Genomic DNA, 25,315 nt, shown 5'->3' with positions numbered 1-25,315 from the left:
TTAAAGAGTGGAACTCATTAGAGGTTCCAGAGATGAGATCCTCACAAGTCCATTAAGGCCAGGAAATAAACTCCAACAATGTCTAATACAGGAAAAGCAATTCAGGAGTACGGCAATTCCAGCGGATGACTGAGTCTGTAAAGCCACAATGCTAAAGCTGCATCGTGTTGCCCCGTGGTGTCCTTTGGAGAAGGGCGGGGGGGGAGCATAAAACCCACCCAAGTCAGAGAATGATGTAGGATGTTCTGTCCTTGCCCAGTTTTAACTTCTTCTGATGCTAATGGAAGTTATTCACTTGCTGTTGAGATAATACTGAAGTATTAATTGAAGATTAATACCTAACTCTGTAATTACTTGCCTTTAAATTTCTAATTTATTTGGCTTTTGTCTCTGTTTTTCAGGTATGCTGGTTCATTCCCCAAATAAATACATGTTATCCCAAGTCCTTTTTGGACAGTGTCATAAAATCACAGCATAATTGATGCGATTAACACATCAATGTAGTAATTCATTGCCAAAACTATATGGTGCAGTTGCATGACGTTCTCTCAGTATATTGGGAAAATGTTGGGAACTGCTGAGAAGGTGTTCAGGAATCTGCAGTTTGGGTCAACCTTTTGGTTAACGACAATGTTAACCTCTCTGTATTTCCACAAGCACAAGTTTCATTGTGCTAAGTACGTCTGACAAGTCATCTACATCTTTATATTAAACTGCTTTCCCTTTTCAAAACTAAAACTATCTATAATTCAGCCACTTCATTGAAAGCTGCATGCAGGTGTTTGGTGCACTAAGGCACCAAAATAATTTATATCTATTAGCCTGACCCTTCTTAACATTAAAACAAAACTATTTTTGTTGTTTTCTTCAAAAAGCTTTCAATATGATGAATCTCCAATAAAACCAAATGCAGCTTCTGATGATTTAAACTGATCTTTTTAAAGATAAATCAGATTCCATGGTTAGCACTGTAATCATCTTGTCATGCTTAGTGTGATTATTCACCTTTTAAACGTAATAGCAAAGTTTTTCAGGTTCTGCAGTCTTCTGCAGATTCCTGGAATGAAAGAACATATCACCTAAAAAAGACTGCTGGATGAAGCTTTGCATTTATGATTCCAAAACCCATAGGAAATTATATATTGACCTCATGGTTTAATCCAAATGTACTTTAAAACTGAACAGGTCTTTCCAGACTCGAATTTAGTTAAGGTTTCATTAGAAAATACTGGCAGTGTGTACCTCAATTTGCTAGGCAAATAGTTCTGTCATTATCTGCCATCTTGCTAATAAACAGTTCAGAGTAAATTAGGTATGTGCATTTGAGAAGCTGCGACTGTGGAAGTCTGCCCCATATTTTCAAATTGAAGTGTATGTCTTAGCCTATATTGATGTGAATTTAACACCAGGTATTTAGTAAAGAATTTTTTTTCCCAAATTATTTTGCAATTAAAAATCGCTTGTCTTGAGAGAAGGTAGAGGCAAAAGATTTTCATTATTTTCGTGCATCAGACTTGTATCTGTTCTTGCATTTGAGGGCTATCTTGGCTACTGTGAGTGCATCCATCTTAAATGGACTGAAATTTTGTTTTTAAACTTCTTCCTTTGATTTGGACAGCACTGAATAGTGAGAATTTCTGTAAAATTGGATATGTTCTGGTTTTCTGTTAACAGAGCATAGGCAACAGCTGTAGTTAACATCTTATGAAATACAGTACTAATAAATACAATTAACATTATTTTAATGGACATTTTTATGTTGTAGCGATCAGTGTAAGCTTTCATAGTGAAGTACAGTTAGTACATATGGTATTGCTATAGTACTAATTACATTTATTGCAATGGCTTTTGCTCTGTTTTTCAGCCATGCTTTTGTGTGGTGGACTGTTTCATAGAGGCATGCTGATAAAATACAAGCTATGAATGCAGCAGATATTACAATAAATAAACGTGGTAGTTGGTTATAGCTGTCTGAAGGCCTCTTAGTTATGAAATATGTTTCGGTGTTGGTCCCAAGGGTTTTGAGGATAACTGTGGCAAGGGAGTATATGTTCAAAGGAGAGTCCGTTCTCTACGGAGCTTTCCAATTCTGTTGATACAAACTCTGTCACGTACACTGCTTCTTATTTTTACCATTGTCATTCCTCAAGTGCTCAAAGGTTGCAAACAAAAATAGGGTCCTGTTGCGATAGGTACTCTGCAAATAACGAAGGCAGGGCGTACAATCCAGCATGGTGCTGACAAATAGTGGAGAGCTATCACTGCTATTGTGTGTCCCTGGGGTAAATAGCCATTCCTAATGGGGCCCATGGGCATGGTAGGCTCACAGCCTTGGAGTTACCTGCTTTTGAGGACAGAGCTGGTGTCTGTCTGGCGTTGGGTGCTAGTGCAGGTGTATCCTAGTTTTGACTCAGAGTTGCAGGAGCGTAGCTGATAAGGTTCCCACACCACACTCAGTAGTTTGTTACTTCTCCATAGGTAGCTGTGCTGTCCATGGAGCAGTTATCAAACCTGTGCCAGACGTTTACTTTAGGCAAATCCAGCCCTGATTTGGGAATAAGAGCAGGTATGTGAAGTGAAAGGCTTCTCTGAGGTCTCTCTCAGGCCTAGTTTTCTGATTTATTTGTCTGTATTTTTTCCAGTTGGTTGGCATGCAATGCCTCTCATGCTGGCTCCTGCTGCGGTAGAAGGACTGGTTCTTTTTAATCGCTGGTATGCTTTGGGACTCAAAGCATTTCTTAAATTTTTAATGCTAGAATGCTATAGCTGTGGTAGCATATGATACTGAAGACTGGGGCCACAATGGAGAAAGCAGTATTAAAAATAGAAAAGTAATAGGATATTTTCTGTTGCACTTCTATTGAGATGTTCGAAGATGATCAAAGAGACCACTGAAAGGAGAGGGTGAAGCCAGCAAATATCTTCACGTTTACCTCATTCCCTGGGATGTCATAACCTAGGGGAGAGGTGATTCTGATTGACAGGCTGGATGTGGCTCCCCCAAAACAGCTGACCTGTTTTACAGCTCAGTCCCTGACACCTGTGCAAGCCCTTAGCCTCAGCTCTCCTGGGCAGATGGCTTGGGGATTCTATTTCTGTGAGTCTAGCTGGCAACAGGAGCTGTGCCCAAGGCAGGTGGCACGCTCACCCAGTTATGAGGACTGTGTCAGGAGAGAGTGGATATGTAGGAATAAAGAACTCCCTTGGCTAAGAATCTCCCTGATGTGGAGAGCTGCCAGTGAGTAAAGTGGGTGCACAACGTGATCTTGGGTAACCCAGGGAGGTCAGCTCTTCATAAATGGAGGAGGCCATTAAATAGAGCAGGATCTCAGGGAGCTGGGACTGATAACATGGAGAAAGAGGAGATAAAGAAGAAGGGGAAATGATGAGACTTTAAAAGCAGGAAGCAGCCTGGGAAATGACACTATTGGGCATAGGAAGGGCTCTGAGGACGTAAGACCGTAAGCCTTGGTGCAGAAGAAAGGGTCTTTCCAGAGATGGGCACTGGTGTCAGAAAATGGAATGGCTGGAGTAGAAAGAAGCGGGGTGGGGAAGGTGGTTTCCTGCAAGCACGTTTTTCTTCCAAGTTCCCTGCAAGAAGTTTACTGCATTTTCCTTAGAGATGTCTGTTTGGCAAATCTAGGTGATTATAGGAGTAAACTGACAGTGTCTTTCTAAAGCAGAGTAGAGCAAGATTCATCTCTTTCTATGGCTGTGTCCAGAAGACGCTCTATCTCCTCTCCTATCACATGAGGGGAAATATCTGTCAACAGTATACTTCACATTCTCACTAACGGTGAGAGGGAGGATGGGTCTGAACAGCCCCCCCTTGATTTGGTATTGATTGCTATTCAGGTGTGGTTGTGGACAATGAAATGGTCAAGTCCGGCTCTAACAAGAGTGTCCCAGGCTTGGTGGCTTTGAAGCTGTTGTTTAAACATGTCTTCTGGCTGGAAGGCTACACACTAACTGTTTGGATTTAAGATTGGAAGATAGAGTTCCTCCAGGAAATTGTATTTATGCCATAAATATTATGGCAGAAACTGGTTTCCTGAATTTCACACTTTTGTTCCATGTGCTTTCCTTCACCTCTGATAGGCAGAGATCTTTCAAATTCTCTCATAATACCCATGCTAGGCTTGATGATACCTTCTGTAGTAAATGTATATTGGTTTATAGCACTGCAAGGCCCTGCTCCTAGCTTTGGACTTGAGGTCCGTTTCCTGTGCCCTGTGTCTGCTTTCACAACCTGCCGTTGCAGCTTACTGCTATTTCGCACCCTGAAGGTTAGAACAGGATGAGGAAATGAGGAGGAACGGGCGCTGGAAGTCAAGCGGACTGAGCACTCCACAAGTTCCTAGCCGTGCTCCCTGCTGCTGTGGGATTGGAAATTCTCTCATGTCCTAAGAGGGAGGGGAAAAAAAAGACTCCTTGGCATCTTGTTGTAATACTTCCATATGTTTCATTCCCAGATGAAGTGAAAACTTTGAATTAATTTGTCTTTAGAAAGTTAGCCACACAAATATATGAAAAAATATGTGCAATATTTAGGAAACCTACTGCAGAAATGTCTGCGAGTACACTTGTTTTCATATGCTTTTTTGTTATTATCTGTTCTGAGACTTTCTGTTGGGGAAGAAAGTCTTCTTTTTGTGTTGTTTTTAATGCTTCATCAGTCTGGTGTTCCTGTGTCTGTTGGGATACTTGATCATGGATGCAGACTTTCAGACAGACCGGTCTACTGCTCAGCTTACTCTATGGCACATGCAGCAAGTGCAATAGCATTGAAAATGTCCTTATTGTATGTGTGGTCTAGAGCTGATTTTATGCAAGCGTAGTAGCTGTTAGATTGAGGGCTAAGGGCATCTGGCAGCTTAGCCTGATATATGTACAGAAGTCCCATAGTTTAGCACCAAAAGCAGTAAGGTAGTAGATAATGGCAAAAATTGTAGTCCGTTGCCCAAAGTAGCAGACCTGTCAATTCTGCTAAAGATCTGAACAAACATGAAGTTCAATGCCAGTGCAAATGTAACTGTTTTCCTTCTTTGAAGTTATTTTGTTGGATAATCCTCAAAAAAAAAAAAGTGGAAGATTCTGAATTGTGCAGTTTAGTCTTGTGTTGCTCACAGACTTGTTTAATGACAAGGCTGTTCTCTGTGGATGACATTTGAGGATAGTAGGTGAATTATTTTGGCCTAGAATTCTCTTTTCAAAAAATGTATGTAACCTTTTATTTGTAGAGCATGTCAGGAAGACCACGCAAACCAAACCAGTATCTTATGTGTAACTTTATGCTGCTAAATTATGCAGGTTAAAAAGCTGAGATCAGTTTATGTTTGTTTAAAAGTGCAGCAGCTGTGGTGGCCCTAAGCATGTATCAGATAGGTGAGATATAAGTGTGACACCCAATGTTGTTGCAAAAGACATATTATCAAAAGAATTTCTGTATGGATTGTGAATTCAAAGCATGAGTATTGTTACCAAAATAAATGCTGGGATTATGGTGGCAGCTTTTTATGGTAAGGGACTAGCTGATCAGAATAGAGAACTGCGCAGTTTAGTCTGTGGCTTGTATGTTTTTTGGTTTGATAAATTAGTTCTTGTTGTCTGTGCACTTGATGGTGTGAGAAGCACGGTTTGTACTAAAGTTCACTATTGAATGCCAGTCATAAGCTGTGAAAGATTTTAGTGTTGCTTGTTGCTTCACCAACAAACAAATGTGAACCATTTCTTCTTTTCTAGCATTTCTTCTTCCCACTCTATCACTGATGCAACTGCTCTCTCCAGTATTGAATAAACGGTCCCCTGTTAGAACAACTGACATCTGGAAGACTCTTCACAGTACTTCACATAGCAATGTTCTGACTCAGCCATTAGTTGTCAGAGCTCAAATCGGGGTCATCTCAAGAAATCTGTAATGCCTTTTACTTCTAGCAAGAGCTGGCCTGAAAATCTGCTTAACATTGTCATTCAAAATTTACATGGTTTCATTAGGCTTATTAAAAGCAATGAAAAATGCAGCAGTACGTAACACTGATAAAGCCCTTTCACCTTGCTATTTCAAATCACGTTTACGGACGATGAATTTAGCTTCCCAGTAGCCCTGGGCAGAGGTATTATCTCCATTTTATGGACAAGAAAACCGAGTTAGATTCAATGACTTGTCCAAGGTCATATGTAAGACTGATAGTATTGGGGGAAAAAGATGTCCAGACTTCTGTCTTAATTACATGATAATTTTTTTGAATAAACTCGCTGTCTTAGAAAAAATGCATCTATGTCTTTGTCTTTAGGGTTTTAAAAATTATTTTTCAGGATTAATCTTGCAAAAATTAATCAGTATTTTCCTCAGAATCATGATTCTCACGATTATGAATTCTTCTTAATATTCTCATCCTTTTTTGTAGACTTCAGTTCACTGCTTCCTACAAAAACTTTGTTGTAGTCCACTTTGGCTCTGTTGTTCTCTGCCTTTGTGAAATAAAGCTGCCCTCATTATTTAGCATTCTTACATTTGCATATGTACAAGAGAGAACAGCTGCTTTCTGCAGGGATTTTTTGTACTCATTCATATTCCCACAGTGGTGGCCTTGTTCTGAAGCACACTGCTACCCTGTGGAAAAGCAGAATAATACATGGACAATATAGAAATCCGTGTGTTATTAAACATTTGGAAATACAGCCATAGAAGGAAAAATATAACCACAGATATATTTTACATTTTTTCACCCAGATACTTTTTTACATTTTTAAATCTGAAGCAAGTGCCATGTAATGATGATCTATAAAAGTCGTCTTCTTAGAGCTGCTAGAAAGTTATGGGGAAAAAAATTCTCTTCAAAAGAACAGAAAATAGATTTGAAAACCAAATGAATATTATTACTAAGAATGTTTTGTGGTTTAAAAAAAAAATTAAAAATAGTTGTATTTACTTCTCATTTGAAGGTGGTTTTGGCTTAGATAATAAATAGCCATTCCCACATCCATGGACAGAAAATTATATGCCTCTATATTGATATAAACTTGAGATTTCCAAGTACGATCTAGACAACAGGTCAGTTCCCAAAGATTTGTGAATAGCTAGCCAGTCACAGGAGCCCTTGCTTATTTTTTTTTTATAACACTTTTACTGTATGTTTTCTAATGCTCAACTTAGATTTTAAAATAATTAAAAAATATATGTACACACATTATGTACAAATGCAACATCTTAGTGAATGTTGAGAACTTTGCCTTTCAGTTCTTTAGAGAAAAAGCACATACATTCACTGTGCTTTATTAGTCTTTAAAATTTTGAAGCATCTTAAAGTGACTTTGAGGAAGAACTTTGAGTCCAAGTGTATGCAATTTTATCCCAAAACATTGAGACGCGTATATATGTACGATTGTGAATACCTGTGCGGTTAGAATGGAAAGTGTTAGAATGTGATAGTCACAAGTAGACTAACCGTTTAAAATAATACAATGCAAATATGATTCTGAAGCATTTGCTTCCTTGCTGAAATTTTTGTCTTTCTGTGTTGCCACCTTCTGCTGTAGGACTTCTTGTTTTAGTTGTAGCAGATAGTATTAAAATATTTTCTAGAGGGAGGAGAGCACTTACAGAATTATTAATATTCTGCTTATGGATATCTGAAAAAAAGTGGAAGGTCATAGTCTGACCTAGAGACCTTGGCAGTGTCCTTTAAACAAGCATTAATCATACGTAGTGCATCGAATCATCATGTGCAAAGATAACATTAGTGACCTCTCCAACTGAGAATAACAAATTACTCTTAATTTTCCTTTCTGTACATGACAGTAGTGTTGACAACCTCTATGTATATTTTTTTACCCTCTACCTAATGAACTGATCATTCTCAACACAAAATTTTCCTTGAAATATATCTTTTCACTCCTTTTTCTGCATGATAGGAACCTGTGTAAAGAACCTGAGCAAAAAAAATACATAGAGGTTGTCGTCATATGATGATGACATATATGAAGACATACTGAACAAGGGGATTTGGATTATGTTGACTAGTTAAAATATATAAAATTTAAAAGCTGTGCTTCAAAATGTGGGTGAAAGTATGCCATGTAGCAGCATTCTGGGGAAATGCATATTGCTTGAAACATTTTTGATGATGTCTTTAGTCATATGAAAAACCTAAAGTAATCCATGCATCTTCTACATTACCTGCATGAAAGTTGCTTAAAAATCCTAAAGGGGGCATTACTAGTTGTAACTGGAATTGTGATATTCTCAGAGATACGTCTTTATATGCAGTTAGGCAGTCAGAGTAAATATTGTGGAGCTAAACTGAAGACTTAATTGCCTGTCAGCTGCTGAAAAGGTCTTGTTAAACCAATTATAACCCTATAATGCCTTAGTCTTTATTCTGCAATGGCCAGCGCTGCAGCTACAGGATACTGGAGGAGTCCCCAGGATCAGTGTGTGCTAAAGGGTTAACAGGCACCTTGGGCAATATTTCCTGACTGTTGCTGCCTTCACAGAAATCGCTGCAGGATTTCAGCATTCTGGCCCGTCAGTCTTGTGATTGCTCCACCACCTGCAGTCTGATCACTCCAGCTGGTTTCCTTCTCCCATTTTGCAGCCTGGCCTTAAGCGCAAGCAGTGGCTGCTTGGCTGAGCCCTGCAGAGACTTGCAACTCGTTGGCTATCCTGATACTTATTCAGACCTTCACCATGTATTTGGAGGCAAAAGCAATGTGGCATCTTCTTGGTACCTTGGGGTGCTGCAGATCAGAAGTCTGGTCTTGCTTTGTCTTTCACTGGTGGTGCCAACTGTTGGTCTGGTTCCCCAGATGTTTTCCTGACCAAATTTCACTGACTGGCAGTGGGACAGAGTTCACAGAAGACGAATGTATTTTAAGATTTTGCTGCAGCTGCAGACTTTCTTGGTGGCATTTGTTTACTCATTTGTTCTTTTTGGCACTCGTGTAATTTAGAGACCAAATTAGCGGCCTCTGCTGCTAGTTGCTGAAACTGGATGGTTCATAGGAGAATGCTTAAGAAGGATATCAGATTAAATCTTGGAAGACTAAGCACTCTGAAGTACCATGTAATATCTCACCTCTGTGTTCGGCAAGATCATAGAGCATATCCTCTTGTAAAGTATGCTAAGGCACATGGAAAATAAGGATGTGATTGGTGACAGCCAACATGGCTTCACAAAGGGCAAATAGTGCCTGACAAATTTAGTGGCCTTCTATGATGGGGTTACAGTATTGGTGGCTAAGGGAAGAGCAACTGATGTCATCTACCTGGACTTGTGCAAAGCATTTGACACTGCCCTGCACAACATCCTTGTCTCTAAATTGGAGAGACATGGATCTCGTGGATGGGCCACTCAGTGGATACGGAATTGGCTGGATGGTTGCACTCAAAGAGTTGTGGTCAATGGCTTGATGGTCTCCACTTGGACAGTGCCGAGTGGAGTTCCTCAGGGGTTGGTACTGGGACCAGCGCTGTTTAACATCTTTCAGTGACATGGACAGTGGGATTGAGTGCACCCTTAGCAAGTTTGCTGATGACTCCAAGCTGTGTGGTGCGGTCGACATGCTGGAGGGAAGGGATGCCATCCAGAGGGACCTTGACAGACTTGAGAGGTGGGCCTGTGCAAACTTAATGAAGTTCAACAAGGCCAAGTGCAAGGTCCTGCACAAGGGTCAGGGCAATCCCAAACACAAATACAGGCTGGGTGGAGAATGGATTGAGAGTGGCCCTGAGGCGAAGGTCTTGGGGGTTATTGGTTGATCAGAAGCTCAGCATGGCCTGGCAATGTATGCTTGCAGCCCAGAAAGCAACCATATCCTGGGCTGCATAAAAAGAAGTGTGACCAGCCAGTTCAGGGAGGTGATTTTCCCCCTCTACTCTGCTCTTGGGAGACCCCACCTGGAGTACTGCGTTCAGCTCTGAGGCCTTCAACATAAGAAGGACATGGACCTGTTGGAGCGTGTCCAGTGGAGGGCCACGAAGATGATCAGAGAGCTGGAGCACCTCTCTTATGAAGGCATGCTAAGAGAGCTGTAGTTCTTCAGCCTTCAGCTGAAGGTCTACTCTTCAGCTATAAGGTCTCCCTTCAGCCAGGGAGACCTTATAGCAGCCTTCCAGTATCTGAAGGGGGCTTAGAAGAAAGCTGGAGAGGAACTTCTTAGAAGGGCGTGTAGTGATAGGAAGAAATTCTTCACTGTGAGGGTGGTGAGACAGTGGAACAGGTTGCCCAAAGACACTGTGGATACCCCATACCTGGAATTGTTCAAGGCCAAACTGGATGGGGCTTTGAGCAACCTGGTCTAGTGGAAGGTGTCCTTGTCCATGGGAGGGGGGTTGGAACTAGATGATCTTTCAGGTCCCTTCCAAACTAAACCATTTTACGATTCTGTGATTTAAAAAAAAAAAAAAAAAAAGTCATAATTGGTGGGTACATAAACTCTGAGTGGTGCTTTCAACCGCCATCCACTGATCAGTTAACACTAAGTACAGTAGGGCTTTTTCAACCAGTCAGCTAGTAAAATTGTCAGTAGGGTAAAGTGCAACCCTCTTGTTTGATTGTATAGGCAATGTCTAGGGTACTCATAATGTTCACAACAGTTGCAATAGGTGTCTTTGTTATGCCTGCTCTTTTCATCAGTTGCTTGGGGTATTGTGAATTAGAGTTGATTAGACACTCTTCCCATAATACAGCTGAATATTGAAGCTATATTTGAGCTGTAACATTATTGTTTTTCTTGAGTCCCCTATAAGGTTTTTGCTAGAGGTTTAAAATTCCTAAGCCACATCATATTCTGTATTACAGAAATCTTTTTAAAAAATATTTTGTGCAACAGCTTCCAGCTCAGTGGGCTTTGATTTAGGAACATCTGAATAACAGAAGAAAGATTTATTAATCTGAGCCACTATACAATTTATAATCCTCCACATACTTAAAGACCTTTTTTCCTAATAGGCTTAAATTCTACTATGCTTTTTAATGAGTAAGATTCAGGCTTCATCCTTTTTTGATGACTTGCCTCAAGGGAAGATCTAGAATTCTGGTTCCAAAAAAATTACTTCTACCCTGAATTTGAGTTTCTGATTGTCTCCTCTAGAACTTGCAGGGAGAATGTTTTATGTACTGCACTGTACTGTGTTGTAGGATAACTGTACTCTACATACCTCTTCTACTGAACCTGACAGGGACACCACAAATGATAATGTCCTGTTTTCAGCCAGGATAGAGGTGGTTGTCTTCACAGAAGCTAGCGTGTGGATATGTTTTGGATTTGGGATGAGAAAATGTTGATAACGTGCTGATGTTTTGAGTTGTTGCTAAGTAGTCAAGGACAGTCCAGCTTCTTGTGCTGGACTGCTAGCAAGGAGGCTGGGGGTGCACGGGAAGCTGTGAGGGGACACAGCCGGGACAGCTGACCCAGGCTGGCCAAAGGGATATTCCGTACCATACGATGTCATGCCCAGTACATAAACTGGAGTTGGCCGGGGGGTGGAAATCGCTGCTTGGGGACAGGCTATTGATCGCTGGGTGGTGAGCAATTGCTGTATTGGTGTTCTTGTACATTGCTTTGTTGGTATTATTGTTGTTATCATATTTTTTTTTTCCTTCTCTCTTGCTGTCCTGTTAAACTGTTTTTATCTCAACCCACGAGTTTTTTTTCCCAATTCTTTCCCCGATCCCACTGGGGGAGCGGGGGAGTGAGCGAGTGGCTGCGTGGTGCTTAGTCGATGGCTGGGGCTAAACCATGACAGACACAGCCATGAAATTCAGTATTTGCCCCTCAGTCTGTGTCGCCACACCTACCTTCAGGTGATTAGTCAAGTCCCTGATTTTTAAAAGGCTAATGGTTTGTTAAGGTGAAAGAGAGAGAGTCAGAAGATTGGTGTGTATTTTTTTTTGTCTTTTTTCTTGAAATGTGCTAACTTGTTTTGTGCTACAGCTCACCTCTTTCACCCTTCTAATGGTATTGTTCAACAGGGATACTTTCCCTGTTTAATATCCAAATGATAAACTTGAGGTTGTTCCATATTGTAATACATGTCTTCAGTCATGTTTTTTGTTTTTTAAGACTGACAAGATCTCAACAGTGAAACAAGTGGAACAAATCTATGTGCTGATTTTTGGGTTGTCCATCTGCTTAACAAGATTCTGTCTTGTTAATCCCTCTGTTGGTCTTCGCTTTAATGGCCTTCAATGTTGAAGTTCATAATTGCCCCTTAAAGTTAGTGCTCCTACTATAGGTTTGGGGTTTTTTTTTTTCCCCTTGTGGATCTATTTCAAATTATGAATCAAGCACATCAAGTTTGTGATGTATGCTGTGACTATACCTGGAAAGTAAGTCAGTGTTCTGTGCTCTGTCAGTTGTGTTTCAGTGCATTCCTGAATTTAGGTTGCATCTCTAGAGCAAGCTGGATAATTCAGGCTCTGTAGCCTAGTATTGGCCAAACCAGCATGTTTCAGTTTCTGTTCTGAGCATCAATTTTTCTGATTGCTCTCTTAGTGTTTTTTTTCCTTTTTTTTAAACAATGAACCAACCCCTCAGATTTATCTGCTTAGCATTTTTTTAAGCTGCCTTTCCATAGATCAAGAACTGCTGTTATGAAAACTTAAGAATTAAGCAGTTGTGCTATTCTAACATTGAGATTTGGTTCTGTATGGACATTAAAGCTTTTATGCCCTGTGCAGATAATATGGTATCATGCTTCTCTGAAATAAGTTACCAAGAACCATAAGAACTATGACATGATTAAGCATGCCAGTTAACTTTTTAAGGGTTTCTAATTCTTTGTCCTTAAACATGAGTTCTTAGATTTGTACTTTAAAAAATATTTTCAGATTTACTTCTTTAAGTTGTCAGTTTAGTTAATAATCTAACTTTTGCTGTTGTATACAATGGCCGGTTCAGTATAACTAACTTCATAGATTGCAGATTACTATGAATTTAGTGTGTAGCTATGAGTACTATCTACATTAATTCTCAGTTTTTTAGAAAATTGTGCTTTGATTAATATTTGCCTCTTGTAGGGCTAGAGGTCTCAGAACGGAGAAAAATCTTGAAGGACCACACTGGTCTTTATGGTAAAATTCAGTTCAGAGTTAGAGGTGTATGTAGATGTAACTAAGTATTTTTGTCTCTCTTGTAATTAAACTTTATTGTTTTTTCCTTTCTTACTGTAGTCTTCACGGTGACCTTTTTTCTTTTTGCCTAGTCTTAATTTAGTGCTACTGCTTCATCTAATTTCTTTGAATAAAGGATGCTAATTTACTGGTATTTACACAGATGGCCATCTCATTTTTTCAGTTAACAATATGCTACAACACATTCTTTGCTATTTTTTCTGTTTCTGTAGAAGCTTCTTGCTCCAAAAAACTCTTTGCATGACTTCATCATTGTAATAATTTTTAACCTTATGAATCAAAAACCAGTCGGAGAGTGCATTTTGGGGCCATAAAATATGACAGTAGATGTTGCCTCCAAGAAATAATTAAATGGAAAAGTGACAATACGTGTGAGGAGATCTTTCTGAGACTATTTGTAAACTTTTGATTTCTAAATGTTGCCTTCAGGCTTGGTAAGAAAAGCTCAGTGTTTGTAAAGATTATCCTGACAGCAGTATGCTGGGTCAATTGTCAAGACATGTTTAGCATGGGGGGATGTATTAATCTGCTGTAGCTACCACTGTAAGTGGTTGGAATAAATAGAGGGCTCAAGCAGATGAAGAGGGATTAACTGTGTAAATTGAGCAAACTCTTCAATCACTAAACCAGTGATTTTACAAAGGATTAGTCTGCTTTTACAAATATTGATTACTGATTTGTTACTTGGAATGAAGATGATATAACTTGTGCGGTTGCTATGTAGTATGCTATGTGAAGTGTACATCATTCATATTAATGGCATTGTCATAGGCATTACAGAAACTGACAGATTTATTACAGCAGCACCATTAGCATTGTCATAGTTGGGTTGTGTCAGCATTTCCATTAAAAGTCCCATTTTCTTTCTTTTGGTGTTCATAGATCAACGTTAAAATTTGCTCTGTTGAAATTTGGCAATACCAGTTTATAGCTTTGACACAATTACTGTTTTTGTGCACTTTTAAAGAGAACTGAATCAACACATTTTAAATCGGAAGAAAATTCTGTATATGATTAAAAAAAAAAATGTTTCTAGGTTTGAATTCTTTGGTTTTAGTGCAGCTCTTGAGTGATGCTGTGTATGTTTAGTAGTTTCATTAAGCCACGTTTGTAGAGGAGTGTATGTGTGTGTTAACCAGTTGCTATAACATGAAAATAACTGAGGGATTTTTGTATAAATGAGCTCTTTTGCCTGTGTAAAGGCTTGTCTGGCTTTTTTCCAGTGCTACTTGTTTTATGATAAAGATGATTATGTTTCTTACAAATCCTGTCCCATTCGTGTCCACAGACCATAATGCTGTTACTAAATACTGTCCACAGACCCAAGCAACACTACTCCATTAGCAAGTTCAGTTAATTTATACACCTTTAATGTTACAACTGGTTTAAGTTTCAACAGTGGTTTTGTCATTCACTGTGTGGTTTGTCTTTCTAATCCTTAAATTTAAGTTTACATGCAGAGGCTTAAGGAAAATTCAGGTGTGGTGTGAAAATCAAGGGACACAAGATGAGAGTTCAGTGAGTTTGGAAGAAATCCCACTGACATTTATTCAGCTACTTCCTCATTGTAAAAGTCTTAAGTTTCAAAAAATACCCATTTCTCTCAATGTGTCATCCTTCTCCTCTTGTGATACCTTACAGTATCTTCATTTTCTTTTCCCAAATGGTGACCCCTGTTGCGGAGTATGATGGTAACTCTGGTTTGTGAACTTCCCATCCCTTAACACTTTGGGATTTCCAGTGGTAGATGCTGAAGATAGGAAACCTGTATGCGTTAACCATAGGAAAAGACAAGCAGGTATTTAGCAAGTCCAATATAAGTGATCCTCTTTCACTTTTGGATTTCAATCCCATAGATGGTATCTAAATAAAAATAATTGTTGCTAACTGCAAATAAAAAATATGATTTCAAATATTCCTACTTGATACTAAAACTGACAAGAACTACGTAGAGTCATCTGAGAAAGATAATAGTCATGTGTGAAAAAGGAAATACATTCTGTATCTTGGTATCACTTAGGCTGTTGAAAAATCAAAGTGGACATTTTGAGTGACTAGATGTCACAAAATGGGACTTATGGGAGAATTGGAGCAGTTGGTCTGATCTCTTCTCACTTTGTTCAGAGAAAAACAGCTTCAGCCAGAGCTTTGGTTGCTTGCATCTTCAAGCATATGATTTCTTTTGGAGACTTCAAATGGAGTGGAAGATACTAGCGTGCTCATTCGGAAAACTTGGAGTTGATACTGGAAGGTGGTTCTTTCTGTCATTCTTAGTACTCCAAGGTGAATGACCACTGAAATTTACATCTGGAAAGCTTTCAGGAAACACAAGAGTTCTCTGCTGGCTTCTTACAGTGTTTCCCCTTGTTCTTTTAAGTTTGGTCCCATGCAGTTACAGCAAAACAGGATAATTTTTTATCTTTGTGGTAGCTGCCTCCTGATGAGAGAGGTTTGAAAAAAGTGATGTGTTTTTTCCAACAATAAAACCTTTGGATTTTTATAATCTCTTTATTCCCTCTTTTAGAGTACTTAGAAATAGACACTGTGTTAGTCACTTCAGAGGTTTTTACCTGTAAGTTTTTTTCATGATCTTGTTCAGTAGATTGATTTTTTTTGTAAGTGCAATGTCATTGTTGCAGGAGACACTAATTCTACCAGAACTTCCTCCTTCTACATGCTGAATGATACTTGGTATGCATTTTGTGTGCTGCAGTGGGAAAACTTGAGACACTCGTGTGAAGTTTTGTTTTTTTTGCTTTTATTTTAAAAAGGCTTGTCTTTATGTGTAGATTACAGTGTAAAGTCATACCTCCATCTTAATCCAAATTAGCTTTTGAATGCAGAGGAACTTTGAGTGTGGTAGTTCACTGATCACTGAGCATAGCTTTTTACTTAAATTAGCAGTAGTAGAAGAAATGTATCAAAAAATAAGGCAATGAGGCAGAACATTCAAGTCATTTTGTGTTTGCAAGAATACATAAAATGTGGAAAATGAAAACTGTAGGTTACGTGGACCTCTTCATTGAAATCTGCAAGTGCCACTTTTTAAAGATGTGTTTTTAGCTGACTGTAGGAATTCTAATGTCTTCCTTTATACAGATGAAAGATTTTTCAGCTCCAACCAGTAATGTTAAAACTTTTTTTGATCAAGGATATGAGCTGTTGGAACATTTGAAATGCTCAAAGTGTGTACGTATGTTTCCTTTCAGAAGCTTCTGGCCAGGAGTCAGAACAGTTGGAACTTCACAGACTACACAGCTAATATGAGAGGGCTGCCACTTGGCATAAGTGACTTTCATATATAAAACATCACACAATTTACATTGGGTTTTTTCACTGGTGTTTTGTAGTCTGAGAATTTCCTTGTTTCCCTGGATTTCTTTCGTATTGCTTATTGTATTTCCAGCATGTTATGTCTCTGATGAGAGCAGTAGTTAAAATGTTTCCCTTCCCAAATATCCCTATCACAGATTGACATTCACACTGGATGATTTTCCTGTTCAGCTAAATCTGGCATGTCTTGAACTGTAGGTTTTGTGGTTGTGGGTTTTTTTTAATGTGTTTTTTTTTTTTCTTTTCTTCTTTTTTTTTAAAGGGGTCTTAAACCAGCTTCTAGAACTAGAGACAGAACAGTTTAGGACAGGAGGTATATACAATAGAGCTTACCTAGGAGAGGATACAGGGTAAAAATTTGGGAAATGATAAAATTAAGAGGAATAAAATTTATATTCTTTTTGTTAATTGATGTGTGATTTGTGAAGAATCTAGCTGGCATGGTATTACCAAAATTTGGCTAAGAATCATAGAGTTCATATGACTTAAGCTCTCATAGAGCTGTCAAAATGTTGAGTAATAAATAGTTGGATTACTAGGATGCTGAAACTAAAAGAACATGTACTACTAATTTTTAAATATAATTTGAAAGTTCATTGTTTAGCTTTGCAAGAAATGACATTTGGCAGTTTTTCTGCCAAAACATATTAAATCATTCTCATGTTCAGTTAAATAGTTGTCATTGCTTAGTCTCAGCTTAGGGATATTTGCTGAACAAAATGTGCCAGTTGCCCAAAGATGAAATTTTAGACTCTTCAAAAGGACTAATTAAAAACATTATAGCAAAATCAGAAAAGTAATAGGAAACTTCTAGTTCTGATTACCATACGTTTTTCTTAAGGTGTTATGATATGTGGTTATTTCCAAGGGATTTTTATGCTTACCAGGTGGCTATTTAAAACTAGTAGTAAACTGAGTGTACACTTGTATTGTAGTATTACCTTTTCCAGATGTTTTAGATGTTAAGCTGAAAATTGTTTTTTTCACCTGGACATATTAAATGCTAGCTTTTAACTTGCTGTTTGATAAACCTATAGGACTTTCTTCCTATTAGTCATCTGGGAATACAGGAATCATGATGTGGTTAAAGATGCTATCCATATGCAATTTGACATCTTGCTGGTCATACTCCAGCTGTAGACTCTATTCCTGGCCTTTTAATTTTCTCTGATTAGCTAACAGCACCTTCTGTGGTTCAGCTATCATGTAGATATTCTGAATCTTTACTTAGGGTTTCTAATCAAAATTGGATGTATATGCTTGTTTGTGAGACGATGCTGGGAAATTTCAGCTTGCCTACATCATTTCATGAGAATTTCCAGTACCTCTAATTGATCCATGATGGTCTATTTTGACTTGCTTCTATCTGCAGTGCAGAGGCATTGTTTTTATCTCTGCGTTTTCCTGCATAGTTTATTTCTCATAACAAAGTAGGAAGCTGAGCGTCTTATTGCATAGGCAAAATTTGTGTTGTCAATCTCTACAACTGATTGCACTCTTCTGCCAGCTGCCGCATGGGCCTCTGTGTGATTGAAACCTTTCTGTCTTGCCCTGGAATGATTGATTAGACTTTAATGATCCTTGGAGAGATCTAAGCAAAACTTTTACATTTGTATGCCTTATATTACAGTGGCCTGAGCGATAGACATTTTACAAGAGACCTTTTCTTTACTGCTGTATCTTCTTTAAGTCTTCTTGCCTCAGAGTCTTTGAGAAACAGCAGAATTGGGAAAGCTGCTCTTGTGAAGTGTGGCCACTTTTACAACCCTGGGGGGATAATGCCTGCTCACAGCAGAAAACATTACTTTTTTTTTTTTTTAAATAATTACGTGTGTAAGTCAAATCTGGATCAAAGGGTGAAAGCCATGAATTCCTCTCTATGTTAAGGTGCTATGCAAAATGTAATAGTGGGCATTTTAGAACCGATTTGAAAGCCAACAAAAGAATGTGTAAGTCCAGGCCAATATTGATTTGTAAATTCGAAGTTAAGTTTGGATGAGGAGTGCGTGTTCCAGGATAATTCTATCAGGCTGTGGATTCTGGTGAATGGAGTCTGACTGACTGACTCCCATAATTTATTAAAAAAAAAAAGTCTTGGTCAAATGAAATATGGCACAACTACTAAAGAAACTGCTCGGAAAACAGATGAGGATCGAGAAGCCATAGATGTAAGATTTTAAAAAATTTAAAATATCTAAATACACAATTATTTAATTAGGGGCTAAATGAAAATGACAGAGAGAGGTAGATTTCAACCATGCTGACTGCTTAAAAGAACTAAATATTTCTGCAGAGAATATGTCGCCGTGGTTTTTAGGCTGCCTGGCCCACTGCCTTCTCCGGAGCTTACAGGAAGGAAGGGAGGAGAAACGCTCATACTGCTCTCCTTCCAAGGGAGAGGCATTTAGGCCTCTAAGGGTGTGGTATTAGTGTTTGTAACCCAAACTTCATATCCCAAATTAGAAGGAATTAAAACTAGAAACAGATGACACAGCTTTAAGTATTCGTTAATAAAATACACTGCTGGCCCTTCTTAGAGGAATATATCAAGGCAAGTTATTCTGCTAAAATTATTGTAAACTATTAGAGAACACAATGGCGAATGCTGGGGATGGCTCCAGAGCAAAACTTCATAGACTAGGCAGTCTTTGGAACAAGCACTTTGAAAAACAAAATTCTAGCTTTTCTTGAACCAATGTTTCAAAACCTAAACATTTTCATTATATTTATTCCCCTGAATGAAATGTGTTTTCCTTAACATTTATCTTTTGATTCTTGCATCTTACACTAATTCAGAGCTACTAGGCTACTACATTTATGAAGTACTGAAGTAGTCTTTATGAAAGTGTCCAAGACAGTTAATGAAGCTAATGAGATTTTATGTGATCTTCCTACTGATAACTTTTCCTTAATCAGAAGACTCTAGGAAATGGGATTTTTTAAAATTCAGTATAAACTAATCTTCTCTTTAACAAAAAAAAAAAAAGTAGGGAAGAGGTATGCATATAAAAGTAAATGACCTCCTCTTTAGCCTAGATTAACAGTGCTTGTGCAACAGATGTGACCCCAGTGTATTGCTATGTACAGATTCAAAGATAATTGAATCCCTCTGTAGTAGCTATTAAAAATGGGTAAATGCTGTATTTCCAGATCAGTATCAAATGAAGAGATATGAAGAATTTTGGGAGAAGTATGTGAGAAGGGGATTGGGAGGGAAGAAAAGAAGATGAAAACACTTTTTGTGTTGCTGGAAACTTTACTACTTCTTTGCTCAACTTTGACACAAATATTTTCAGAAAATCTTTGCCAATTTAGAATTGCAGCCTGAAAGACATTGTAAAAGCCCTGAGCTTGAGGACAAACCCCCGTATTTTCTGCATTTTAACGGATATTATTTAAATATTTAGAGTAGCAACTCTTTTTTTTTTTAGCGAAACATCCAGTTTCATACTAGATTGCAAGATACACTTTAATACTGACAGCATTTTCCCTCTCTGTTTTCTAGCTATGTCAAAGTTTTTACTAACAGTGTTTCAAACAGTAGTAGATTTCAGTTTCTCCTTTTGTATAAATGGGTCTTCAGTGCTGTAAAAAGAAAGCTGGAAAAATAATTTGCAATAATGGTGATTTTTTTTTTTTTTTTTTTTTTTTGTTAAAGGAAGATAAAGAAATAGCAATCATTGTTTTCTCCATATAATCAAATTAATCTATTTTGTCCTGGCAGTTTTCTTTTACAAGGACTGAAAAGCAGTGAATTATTCTTATTTGAGCAAGAAATCTATACCATTGCAATAATTAAACCTATGGTCCTCTACTAGGAAAGCAAGCTGTAATCAACCACTTAGCTGTTACTGAATTACACTTATGTCCACTTTACCTGTTTAACTTCCTATAAGCATGCTAAGCACCTCTTTGGAATATATTAACCTCTAATTATTTCTTGCTTTATGTATCCCTTAGCCCACATTGATGAAATAAAAAATATTCCTATTGGTATACAGTGCACAATAATACAACCTGGTTTTGTTTTATTTATTTTGTAAACAGAATGAAATTTTAACATCATTGGGTCCTCCAAAATTCAAAATGTCATGCATAATGATTGAATTTCATGCTTTATCATGTGAAGTGACACTGATGAAACTTTTTAAGTAATGGGCCAAATACACTATTGCAGTAGGGTGCAAAACTGCATTATTCAGAGTTTTGACTGTCTGATTACCAAATTGCAAAAATTGTAGCCATGCCATAAGCTGTAGTTCGAGGCCTTTCTGAAGTCACAAGATGCACTGGATTTGTGCAGTGGAACCTGTCCATTAATACACCTGTGTTAATAACGTGTTCATGTTTTTCTGAAGTCAAAGCATGACTGGTATAAAAACTGGCTTTATGCTTGAGTGGGAGCATTTCACTTTCTTTTCACTGGAGGAATTTTTAGCCTGGCAGCAATAGCATTATAATAACTGCCAGCTGCTCACTTGGCACAAGAGTGCCTAGGACCAAGAGGAAGAGCCTGGTGCATTATATGTGTAATTTACTTTTCTCTAAAACTTGAAGGTTTAGGCCTCGTAAATATTTTGGTCTGGTCTTTGATGGCCTTTGTACACATTGGTGTGGGAATATGCATGTGGAGCATAGCTTGCAGGTTTTAGTTTGGAATACATTGAAGTAATTCCCACCAGGGTAAGAGGAGAAATTATTCTGGGAGATTAATCTGTGAGTGGGTGGTCAAGAAAGAAGGAAAACCTTTAACATTAAGCAGATGGACCTCCCTCATTTTATACTGTATATTGGGGATGCAAGATAATAATCTCCCCAAATGTTGGATAGTATTGACCTGATTTTCACGTCAAGAAAATAAAGTTCAAGACATTACGTGTGAGGTAGAAACTTGGGAATGGAAAGGAGACTTTTTTTTTTTTTATCCTTAGCTGTGTGCTTGCCCACCCCCCAGTGTCAGGGCAATGATACAGCAGAAATTAGATCTGGAAGGGGACACAGGAGCAATTGTTGTACCTTTCTCCATGTGTAAATTCACAGAGCTGCAAGCCAAAGGGCACTTCTTGATTCACAGTGCCCCTTTACTCTTTGGCATTTAAAACTGTCTTCATAAACAACAGTGTACCAAAGAAGAAACCAGGGAAGACTATGGGCCTTTTTCACATCTTTGTTTCTAAGTCATTGACACGTATCTGGAAACAGACTATATAGGGGTATGAAGTAGGTAGGAAAACATGGTGGTCTCTGTTGGTCTGATTTTGTGAGAAAAATTTTGCTCTGACCTGGTAGTCAATTTGACCACAAGTATCTGAGCAACAGACACTGAGGCACCCAAGAGAGTTAATACCAGTGGGTGCTATCTTGCATCCTTAGGATGCAAGTTCCTTTCATCTCTACATTTCATTTCTTATAGTGGACAATCTCCAGTGGAATTAGAGGAAACTGACATTCAGGCCGTTTCACCTGCATCCATGAGGGAAGGGAAAAATTTTCCTTGTCCTGAAGGTGTGCTAGGGTGTGCATGAGAGTATAATTTGGGAATTGAGAGCTCTAAACTCCAAAGGAGTATATGATTTGAAGCAAGTTGTTAGATTTGCTTAACAGTTCTTTATTAAAAAAAAAAAAAGAGAAAGAAAAAAGCAGTAATGCCTTCTTTCTTGGCAGTCTCTCTCTGTGTTAAACAGATTCTTTGTGGGAGCTGACTTATTGAAACTCCCATGCAATAGTCAGCTAATGAGCCTCTGATCTCAGCTGCTAGTGTAATGTAAACAAATGCGGCTTTACTGTAACAAAGTGCTGCTGTAGTGATACTTTTTTCAGGAGTTTTGTGCCAAGCCTGATACATTTCAAATGGATGGGGAAGCAACATTTTGATTGAAAGCAACCGCAGAAACCAACCTGTTAGGCAAATCCCAAGCTTTCTGCTGGGACGTCCCACATCCAGGGGTTGCAGTTCACTCTAGATCCTGTTTGAGATGTGGACAGGAGAGTAAAGCAATGAAAAAGTGGAAGAAGACTAGAAAGATGACACAGTTTAGGAGTCTTCCGTGCTGGCTCTAGGCAGTAGCTGGAAGGAAAATGTCATTTTCTCTTCTTTCTTCCCCTCCTTGTTTTTGTTCCAGTACAGGGGTAAGAGTATATCTGTGTGTGTGCCTTCTTCCTGCCACATATGCACAACACCTGTGGTTAATGAGAGTCTGAGAGGAGGTGGTTCTTTCCCTTTCCTTTATATTTTTCATACTACTTATTCTCCCTCCCCTTCCTTCTGGTTGTACAGGGGAATGAAAGAAGGAATTTAGCCAGATTTATGCTTTTTCTTTCATGTACAGCTGTATGTGTCTTGAAATATTACGATTGGGTCCCTTTCTCCTGCCTTTCCACTAAAGTTCCATCATATTTTGTGGTTCCCAAGCTTCTCTGACAGAAGGATGACAATGCACATGATCTGTTTTTGCTTTAGCTACTTACAGATTGTGAGTAACAGTGGGGCTGACCAGCTGCTGCTTGTTTCATAGAGTTGCTGCCTCAGTTGCTTTGAAGAACAGAAAAAGAAACTGCCTGCTCTACAGGTTGAGGGTGGGAGGAGGACTTCTTCCTGCAGTGTCACCAGAACAGTGGAAGACTGCCTTTTTTCATGCAGGTTCTTTTCCTCATGAGCTTTCAGTGCCCTGTGCAGAATAAGTGTATTTTCAGAAAATGCCATCATCAAATTTATCCCAACTTGTCTCAGCAGAAGCAGCAAAACTGGGAGTGAAATTTTGACGCTCTGAAGTAGTTGGTTCGGTTGAGCTTCTATCGATAGGCAGAATAACATTAAGGAGTCCCCAAAGAGTGTGCTTGTTTGGGACTATGTGTCCCACTTGATTTGAGTGTTCACTAAATGATCACTTGCCAAGCTTTCTCATCAAAACCCAAACTGATGCAAACAATAATGTATAAAATTAGATCCAAATAGTTGTTGAAATTCTTACATTCAGAAATTGAAGAGTGAACTGATTTTGTTTGTTTGTTTAATTATATTTTGTGTCTTCCACATCTGTGGGGATGCACTGTTCTAAAATGCGCCCTACTGAATGAAGTAAAGCTGTAAGTGTTGCACACTGATGCCTCCCAATGACCGATATAAAGCAGCACACTGTGTGTATTTGTAAAACTCTTCACCTTCGCCACTCATCATATCATCATTAGATGATCTTTTAAAGTAACTATTAAACTTACTACGTACTAGCCAGCAAGTGTCTTTGTGTTAAATTCTCATTTAATGTTGTGCAGTGATTGCATATTATCAAGCAAGGGGGGACAGCTGCAGCATTTTAAAAGGCATGTGCATGGAGCCAATAACTCTTGTATTTTCAATACTATAGTAAAAATTCCATAGAAGCTGAAGTAATAGTGTACTCCTAACCTTTAAAAATGATACTAATAAAAAAATTCAGTGGAAGTGTCAATGTGTATAAAATTCTGTCTACTACCTTTTGGTATTCTACAAAACCTTTTGCTGTCTAAAAAGCCGGTTATATTATTTAAGGAACGCATATTTTGAGTATTTTCATACTTTAAAAAATAACATTCTCTGCAAGTTCTTACCTCTTTTTCATGTATTTTTCCTCTCACAACTGTATTTAAATAAAACCACCATAAATCAACTCATTTGTGGACACTGATTAAAAAAATTGTCTATTTTAAGGGACGGCCTAAAAATCCAGGAAGTTGCCATCACCTTCCAGAAACAGTGTTCTTGGTTCAAGGTCAGACAGTTGATCTTTAACCCACCCTGTGTAGCTTAAAGTGATTTTTTTTTTCAGCAGAGGTTGTCTGCTGATGCCAGTCCTTTTTTGTATGTTTATATTGGTAGAACTTAATGAGTTTACATATATTTTGATGAATAATTACTGCCATGTAAACTTGCCACCTACCTACAGTGACTCTTATGAATATTTGATGATAATAAGTAGTAGGAACTTCACTGTGATGCTCACATGCACTTAAAAAACCAGCAGCACAGGAACAGCTTTTGTTCTGCTTTTTTGCTTGCAGTAAACAGTATGACATGTATATACATGTAAATTGTTAGGCATATCTAACATATTTCTGTTCTTAATACTAGGAGTTACATTTAAATCATAACTCTCTTGTTTTAGGAGGGGAAGGATGCAGGACGGGAGATGCAATTTTTAACATCTAGATTTCTATTTTAAGTTGAGGCAGGGTTGACTGGTCGATCTCATGCTTCTAGCTATGGATCGTCAGTTGAGAAAAAGGAAAAAATATGATGAAACATACTCACCATTTTGCAGATGCAGCCATGTTCTAAAAAAGCTAAAATTAGTATCTGTAGATGAACAATTTTGCAGACTTCTGTGCAATGTCTTTGGTCTATCCAGTATCACATTATAGAGCCTACTGGCAGTAGTTTTGTGTCATTGCAAGTTAGGCAATGTCTGTCAACAGCAGACATCACCTTTTATCATCTCTGTATCTGGGTTCTTTTTTTATAGACAGTGTAATAGAGAGTACTCACCTTGTATGTTGTTTCAAGATGTTTTTGTGCGAAGCTGGTATTGAAAACCACATTCCCGATTTAATTGTGTTTAATTGTGATACTCGGTTTTGTTTGCACATTTGAAAATTTATTGCTTTCATTATACAACTTGCTTTATAGATCATGTTCAAGACATAATCTAATGTTTTTTAAGTTGCTGTAGCTTGTTTAATTACATATTTTTCCTTTTCAGACTTGCAGGACCTGCTACACAGCTATATTTTTCCTTACTAAAGTGGTGAGGACAGCAGTAACAGCTCTGGCATTTATAGTTAGAGGGTTTTTGTACTTAAAATAATCTGGC

General features: G+C 38.3%; 1 protein-coding gene across 1 annotated transcript in view; it reads left to right on the top strand.

Annotated features, from left to right (window-relative positions):
• SKAP2 (src kinase associated phosphoprotein 2) overlaps positions 1–25,315 on the top strand; it is a gene marked incomplete at its 3' end in the record, with an annotated part of 107,207 nt that overhangs the window by 40,076 nt on the left and 41,816 nt on the right. The gene's annotated exons all lie outside the window — the stretch shown is intronic.

This window comes from Phaethon lepturus, unplaced genomic scaffold (genome assembly GCF_000687285.1).
Source record: "Phaethon lepturus isolate BGI_N335 unplaced genomic scaffold, ASM68728v1 scaffold4518, whole genome shotgun sequence".
NCBI lineage: Eukaryota > Metazoa > Chordata > Aves > Phaethontiformes > Phaethontidae > Phaethon > Phaethon lepturus.
Note: the sequence above shows the minus strand (reverse complement) of the source record. Positions and strands in the feature narration are given on the sequence as shown.